The sequence below is a fragment of the Megalopta genalis genome, chromosome 4 (assembly GCF_051020955.1).
Source record: "Megalopta genalis isolate 19385.01 chromosome 4, iyMegGena1_principal, whole genome shotgun sequence".
Taxonomy (NCBI): Eukaryota; Metazoa; Arthropoda; class Insecta; order Hymenoptera; family Halictidae; genus Megalopta; species Megalopta genalis.
In genome coordinates this window covers 31,469,878-31,478,841 of record NC_135016.1, presented here as the reverse complement: position 1 = coordinate 31,478,841, position 8,964 = coordinate 31,469,878, and the positions used below count along the sequence as shown (strand labels likewise).

The 8,964-nt window shown below is 40.8% G+C and overlaps 1 protein-coding gene across 2 annotated transcripts in view; it reads left to right on the top strand.

The window, feature by feature from the left end:
* The window catches only part of blo (bloated), a 241,798-nt gene that overhangs the window by 215,588 nt on the left and 17,246 nt on the right, over nt 1-8,964 (top strand). The gene's annotated exons all lie outside the window — the stretch shown is intronic.

Below are 8,964 nucleotides of genomic sequence, written 5' to 3'. Positions count from 1 at the left end.
TTGATAGACATTTTTCGAAATATAATGTTAGCGTTCGGCGTAGAAGTTTGTGGCAGAAAACAATTATGTAGCCATGTAAGACGATACCTTTTTTTTATACTAATCGATCAGAAAGGGTAGGATATTTTGAGTTGTTTTTTTCTTGAATCAATTTTTATGGAAAAAGAAATTTCTTCATTGTAAACTGATATTCTACTTCATCGTTTAACACTCATCGCAAATAACAATGTAAAAATCGATTATAGATTTCGAAGCAAATGTGAAATCATTCGCATTAATTAGAAGATGCTCTAGCTACGCACATATTTTTTTCGATTCTTTCTCATCGCGCAAATATTTTCATCCGTGTATTTGTCCAGATTGTATATCAATTTTGAAATTCGTTTTCATTTTATCGTTGAAATAGAATTGCCAGTATTCGATTTTCTCGTGGTAAAACCTTTTTTTAAGAAAATGAAACGTAGTTTCGGATTTTATAAAGTTTACGCGGTTTAATACTATTCTTGCAACGAGGTGAAAATAGTGCAACAATATTTCCATATTCTTCAAATGTTTTCACTACTTTGCATTTGAGTGATGTATTGGGTTGGCAACTAAGTAATTGCTGATTTCAGTTATAGATGTCACTCACTCCCATTTTTATGATATCCGTAAATGTTATATTATAAAATTATTATTATTATTATTATTATTATTATTATGTTATTTTTTATTATCCGTGAATGTTAGCAACTGGACAAATTGAATGCAGCGGTCAAGGAAAAGCGACCAGAATTGGTCAATCGTAAAGGTGTCATTTTCCAGCAGGACAATGCTAGGCCGCACACGTCTTTGTCCACTCGGCAAAAATTGATGAATATTGGTTGGGAATCGATGTTACACCCACCATATAGCCCTGATCTCGCGCCATCGGATTACCACTTATTTCGATGCCTGGACAACTCCCTTCGCGGTAAAACTTTTAACGATGATGACGCTGTAAAATCTCACTTAACTCAGTTTTTGGCCGAAAAGGATCAGACTTTCTACGAGCGTGGAATTTTCAAGTTGTCAGAGAGATGGCAAAAGGTCATCGAACAAAATGGAAAATACATTACAGATTAAACTTCGTTCCAAGTAAAAAAGAATTTTTTATTTCATTGAACAAATCGGCAATTACTTAGTTGCCAACCCAATATAAAATCCATAGTCTAGTTATTCGACTTTCTTTAGGGACTTTCTCCAGAGATTTATTAGAAAGGACATAAAGAATGAATCGACAACGTAGACGACGTTTAAACAACGCGGCGCAGCATCCGTAAAAAATCGGAAAGAATGCGAAAGGAAAGAATATCGAAACGCAACAAGTTTGCCGCAGGTTGCACTAATCACGTTTCTGCTAAAGTTGCATTTACCTCGAGACATCCTGTGTGTACACCCATTGTATCGATTGTGGATTAGGATGTAGCTTGTCATTGTGAAAATCATGCTGCGTGACGGTTCACAATGGATCGCTTTTCTGGCCAGGCTCAACTCGATCGGGGCTCGTGGATTTTTATATTTTGAGATACTTAACGACGCACGGTGACGAGGGAACTTGGAGTCTAACAATTGCGCCGCTTGTGGTCAGCGTTTGTTCCTGTATCGTATGCACACGGTGTTGTACAAATTCGTGACAAGACAGTATTATTGCTCGGGGACCGTATTACTGCATAGAATTCCCTGACAGCGAAACTTTGCGTCGGTTCTTTCTTGAAGTTCTTCGGCCGAGCGGAATAGCTTTGCTCTTATCGTCCATAAAAGGCATTGTTTATCTAACGAAAACGAAAGTTCTTCTTCGTAAAATATCGTAACGATTATCCGAACGCGAGGACAGTCCGGTTCAACAACGGACTTTGCTTCCTCATGGTCGTCATATAAAAATATGTCAGTCGATCGCAAATGTGTTTCTGCGATAATTGCAGTGGAATTTATTTTAAATTTTACATTTCTAACGATATTTCTTATACCAATTTCTCGTGACTTAGGTTGCCAGGTTTTTATGCGAAATTCCAGAATAGTAGAGTGGGGGCTCACTGCCTCGCCTCGTGCGAAGTGGTCGGAGCCACTCGGAATCACTCGGCTAGCTAGAGGGTGTCGCTATTGTATATACAGTAATATCTCCCTAATTGTCGCTGAGATTGTGTAGAAAAATGGACAATTTGGGAAGAGGAGATACGATTATTCGAACCCTGCAGCTCGTTCTAACAGTTGTTGACAATTCGAGACTATAAAAACGAACCACAAGGCTCGGATAATCGTATCGCTTCTTCCCAAATTGTCCATTCTTGTGTACAATCTGAGCGTCAATTAGAGAGACATTACTGTGCTTTTCATTCAACAAGAGCGCGTACACGCGTGTTCTCTTCTTATTGCAAATGAAAGTCTGTCGTAACAATTTGTCTTTATAAATTAGTACATTTAAAGCTGTACATATGTTTATACGGGGTCACGAAAATAATATTAATATTATTTACTCTTTATTTCATCGCGAAAGTACCATTTGCAATCAAGAAAAATGTTTCAAAGTAGAAAAATTGAACGCAATACCATAGAAATGGCCATTACATTTCAAATCATTCGACCGAACAAAAATGTAAACGAAGCCAAGATTTAATAGCTTCGTAACCAGTTTTTCTGGCAAATTTTTATTGTTCCTTACACTTCGAAGTGTTAACTAAACGATATTACAACTCGTACGAACGACATTCGTTACTTTAAAAGAAATGGTGTCTTGCTCGCCTTTTGTCCGTTTCTACCAAACTACCCTAAGAAATGCGGTACAATAGGGACACCCTTTGCCTCTCCGAGTGTCTCCGACTCCGCCACGCGAGGCGAGGCAGCGAGGGACGCCCCCCTCCATACTACCAGCCCCCACTCTACCAATCTGGAATCTCGCACCGAACCTGGCAACCAGGCTCGTGACTCTACGTTCATGATACGCATCATAACTGGTGATGAAACATGGGTTTCCGAGTACGACATGCAAACAAGTCAATGATCTTCGGAATATTGAGGACACGAAGAATACTATTCGAACGTCACGAGGTATTCGCGAGAAAATGTTCGCCGGAAGCGCATCAGATTTGTGCAAAGACAATTCTTGGATTTTCCATCGCGATCGTACCTTTGCGAATTTCTTGTCCGCAAGCCTATAAATCTATTTCGATGACTAAATACAAATGACTCGCATTAACACTATGCCGTCCGCAGATCTTTGATATGATTCTTTTGTTCGACGCCGGCATAATAGCTTGGAGATTTTAGATTTTTTTAAAAATTTCGAAGATGGCGGTAATATAAATTCCTAAAATTAACCCTTTGCACTCGAAGCCGTTTCAACTGTAAATCAAAAATAATTTTTCTGACTTATAGTATTTCCATTTTATATGACAAAATGCATTTTATGCGTGTGAAATTGAGTCTCGTGGTAACTCATACAACTCGTACAACTTTTAACAACTTTTTAAACCTAAACTTTGTTAATATAAAAATTATCTTGGAACGTGATATAATAATTTCAGTGGTGCCTCAGAGTCACCAATCGAGTGCAAAGGGTTAAGATATGTCATCCAAGAATTTTCGTACTTAATTCTTAGTTAAACAAGCACAATGCTATAGTTAGTTTGCTGCCTTTTAACACCCAAGAAATATAGTTCAAATCTTATTTCAGTCTTTTCAAACGGCACCAAAGTGGTACCACCGGCATACAACAGATAGTTTTTGCATGGCACCAGCGTGGTGCCACCGGACGGCATAGTGTTAATATTCGGACACGATATTGTTAGAAGAATTATTGCTCCTTTTTATTGTTTATGATGGTATTATCGAATCGATTGTTTTCTCATATAATAAAGCACTTCTTAAAGTAAGTAGAAACATAAATATTGTTTATTTATCGCACATGTTCTTTTGTATAATAAGCGATAAACAAGATCGTGAGAAAATTTAACGTCGCAAAAGTACTCGGACAGCGAATGAATTACATTATAATTATATATAAAATGAAAATCTTTTTAATCATGTTATCGTAATATTAATATTTTGTCGGTTGAAAAAGGGGCAATAATTCTTCTAACAATATCGTGTCCGAATATTAGTGCGAGTCACTATTAAGTAGTTCGAGTTTCGTTTACCAATTTCGGGTACACTTTTTTCCATAACGTAACAGTCGGGACACGTCGACGTTTTTTTTTCGTTCGCCACCCCCCGGTTTCATGGGCCGCGGCGCGCAGCAATTTCTCGAGGCGGTTTTCGATCGCGTAGCTCCGATAGTCGCCGGCCGTGGTTTCCAACCCCGGTGTCATTTCATCAATTATAAGCGCCGATGGAGATACAAGTACAAGCACGGCCACAGAAACACGCTTGTCCGGCGCGCGAACGCTCCGCGAACGCGTGTACGTGCAGCCTGCTAGAAGGGAACATGCACGGACAGGGCTGGGCAGGGTGCCAACCCATCCGTAGGCGTTCCAGCCGATTCGCTCGAATAGTCTTGAAATGATCTCCGGCGAGGAGTCGGACTTTCCCATGGTGTGCCGTACCCCTATTGACAGCCGGGCAAGTGTATCACGCTGGATTCTAAATATTGTTGCTCCAAAGAAAGTAAACCGCACCACCGGCCGACCGACCGACCGACCGACCAACCACCCACCCATCCGCGTGGACCTTCGATTATTAATGGCAGCGGCGGTGGTCGCTGGTCCGTGCAGCACAGGCGCAAAAGTGTGCATCCGGTTTTCTACCGACGCGGACCGGCGCGGCGCCGCTTTCTCACTCTATTCTTCGCCAGCCTCCTAGAAACCTCGTGCCGCCACGTTCGAGCTGCAACGATGCACAATGTCGCGATCGCGGCCGCTATCTGGCCGAAGCTCTCTCTTTTACGCTCATCGTCGCGTTGTCTCTATCGAGGGATTTTTCCAAAATCTAATTTCAGTGAATTCTCGAAAATCGTTGCTCAACGTGTAAACAGAAATGGAGAATTTAGGGAGAGGAGACACGATTATTCGCGGCTCGTTTTTATAGTCGCCGATTGTCAACAACTATAAATTGAGCCGTTTATTTTGAAAGTGGCATAAGTTACTTTTTTTTTTTAATGAAAAGATACCGTTCAGTTGTAATTAGTGTTACCATTAACTCGATTTTTTTGAAAAAGTGACTTATGCCACTTTCAAAATAAACGGCTCAATTCTCTTCAATCGTCGCTCAACGTGTAAAACAAAAATGGCCAATTTGGAAAGAGGGGACACGATTATTATAGCCTCGCTATAGTTGTGACAATCGGCGACTATAAAAACGAGCCGCGAGACTCGAATAATCGTGTCCCCTCTTTCCAAATTGGCCATCTCCGTTTACACGTTGAGCGACGACTGAAGAGAATTTACTGCATATCTTGATCTACGCACTATCCATTAGTATTACCCTTCCGATACCTGGCAAATGGATATAATGCCACTGAAGATTACGTCGACGCTGTTATCGACACGTGTCTGCTTCGTGAAAAATCGTTTCTTGTCATTGGGCTGCAGATTTCGTGAATTTATTACAGAAGTCGGTAAGTGCAACTGTTGATGGAATAGAAGAAGCCTGAATATACCGAAGTACCAGCTTCAGCTTATCGACGCATTAATTTAACGACAATCATTTTATAATTTCCAGAAGTCTATAATTTACAGTATAACTTCGGAATAAATTGTCTCGCGGCGCTATTTCTATCGTGAATCATCCTTAATTTTATATGTATTTAGATATGTAATCAATCCTTGCTTTGTACGTCCACTATTTTGTGCTCTTTTGTAAGTAATATATAATATAATAATATAATAATATAATATAATAATATAATAATATAATATAATAATATAATAATATAATATATAATAATATAATAATATAATAATATATAATATATAATAACGTATTAGCGAATCTCATGCAAGGTTTCAATATCAAAAAAGTTGCCCGGTAACGTTATCCAATAATTCCGTTCGGGATTATAACGTGAAAAGAGATTGTTTAGATTTCTCTTGCTTCGACGCAACAATTGAAAATTCTATTAAATAAGTTTGAAATAAGTTCAACAGTTCTTTTACGCGGTGTCTGTCCTTTTCAACCGAGGCAGCAATTTTTATTTTGCATAGAAATCCACGGCCCGGCCGTCATTACCGACCTGTTAGAACGAATACCGGCATACCGATAAACATCCTTTCTCTTCCAAGAGAAACCAATAACGACAAAGAAGTCCTTGTCGCGCGGTAACGGCGAAAGAAATCGTGGGACAAAATCGAAATAAATGAACAGAAATATCAATTGCCAGGGTTCGGTCCCGAGCTCGCGGTCCCGCAATCTTCCTTTCTAAGCCAATCATTCAAGATAAGAAGGACAAAAAGAAGATTCCTTAATATCACGATCAAACATAAAGGAGCCAATGGCTTGTTCTGGTCGGACAGAGACGGACTCGACCGCATCCTCCGGTTTGCCACCGATATCCGTGGATCGAGCCGTTCTTTGTGTCGCGTCTCGCAGCTTTTTCCCCCGGTTTCTTTCACTTTCCTCCGTTGGCCGGGCCCGGTGTAGCACGATCATCCCGCAGGTCTGTTTAACCAACGATTACGCAGTTACACGCATGCGCAGGCGAAGCCGGGACCGAGGCTGTGGGACAGGGGCCCGATACGCCATTACGCGTGCTTTCGTTTATTTTGCGGCTTTGCACTTTACAGATCTTACTGTAATATTCCTTTGTACTTACAGCAGCGGCTGGATCCCCTCTCATTATACTTTTTATCGCGCCGGCATTATACGGTGTACGTCCTATTTCTCGTCCGTTCTTTCCGCCCGTATCTTCTCGGGATAGCTCCCTGCTCGTCTACCCGTCCTCTCTCTCTCTCTTCGTCCAAGGCGACCCCTGCTCTCTCGCCCCTTCTCGCTCCCCTCGCTTTCAATTCCTTTAAACTCCCCGAGAAGTTGACTCGGTTTTACGATACCACGCCGCAATCCCCGAGAGGCTCTCTCGCCAGCACCGATTCCAAAAGAAATTGCAAGACCGCGGGATCCGACGAAGAGTTAGTTTCAATCTGCGTACATTCCATTTAAGATGAACAGTTTTTTGCGCGCCGCGCCGCGCCGCCGCTCGGCTCTCTGTTCCGCTCGGCTCGGTTCCGCTCGGCTCGGCGCGGCAGCGGCGACGGCGACGGCGGCGGCGGGACGGTCGCCGATTTACGTCGCACCGAAACCAACAGAAGCAAAACGGAAAATCGGAAAAAGGAGAGAGGGGGGCGATAGAAAAAATGTTCATCGCTCAGCCGACGATGTGCTCCGATCAACTTCGTTAAGACGCGAGCCTCGGGTTTTACTCCCCGGCCGGAGAGAGGGTGGGAACCCGGCTTAATTGGGAGAATTTACGCGGTGATTCGAGCACCACATAGTTGCGCGTTATCGATGATGAGAATCTTGTAGATGTTAATGTCGATCTTACCGTATTAATACCTCGGGCATGCGTTGCAAACTTGCCCGCGAACGTTTGACCACTTTCCTTCGTGGTTTTGCATAATTGCTGAGCAGAAACGAAAACGACGAGCGTCCGGAATCCAGTAATGGCTGTCGCGGAAACCAATCGACCAACTTTTCCGAAACTAATGGCGAACGATTCGTGCCGATCGCGGAGTTTACGCTCGTTGCCGATCGAATCCTATCCTGCCTCCATCTTCGCCGCACAGTTCCGCTGCTAGTCGTTAATAAGAGATTTTAATACGCCCATGTAAAACAATATTCCAGAAGCTTTTTTTTTACGACGGTTTGAATTACCGTCGGGTGACCGATTGCTGTGGCTTCGGTTTGTTTTCAGGCATAATTTTAACTTTATGTTCATCGAAATAAAATTTATTGAAATTTTTCTTATTAGAAAATCAGCAGAATGGAAGAACAAGAAAATTTCTAATTTAATCTAATTTAATCTAATTTATCTTTATGTACATATATTATATATAATAATAAACAGAATGAAGAAATAAGAAAATTTAATATTATATGTAATATATATATGTGTTACAGTGAAACACCGAAATCTGGAGAATATCGACTTTCACCGGTGAATGTCAACATTCACATAGTCGCTTGGTGTATGTCCGAAATATTTGCTAAATACCCTTATTTCTGACTTACACCGGTAAATGTTGACATTCGCCATGCACTAATGGTGAATGTTAAACATGTTGGAGATTTATATTTTCTTCTCCGTAATTCAGTCGCTATAAAACGCCACAAGGATGACGTAACTTTTTCGCCTCTCTTTCTGAAAGGAATGACCAAGAATTTAAAATACACGGTACATTCTACATGAGAAAAGAAAATAATAGTAATAAAAAAATTACTTAGTTATGTGATTCAAATCTTATTTATTGCAACAACTTAAACTATTATGACACTTTGAATTGCACAAGAGACCCTTGCTTTTACAACTGCATTTATTTGTGGAACACTTCCTTTTGCAATGACAGGTTTTTGACCTCCACCAGAGCATATCTGTGATTGTCGACACACACCGGAGAGGGTCCGAATGTACAACAATGTAATGAAATATTCGATCTTTCACCGACGTATTTGGCATCTGTTGACATTCACCGGTGAAAGTCGACATTCTCCAATTTCGGTCATTCACGGTAACATATATATATAAAGTTAAATTAGATTAAATTAGATTAACACGTTGGCTGCTGTGGGGGTCACCGGTGACCGGCGACGCGACAAATAGTTAAAATACATAATTAGGGTAAACATCGATACTTATAAATTTCTAAATAATACCATTGTTTCTGTAATGCTTTGAAGAAATGAATGCTGTACAGAACATGCAAAAATAATTTTATTAATACAAGGAAATATACATGTTATTTGTGCGCATAACGATGAAACACATTGAAACACGGTAGGCACAGAAAAGGTGAACCAGAA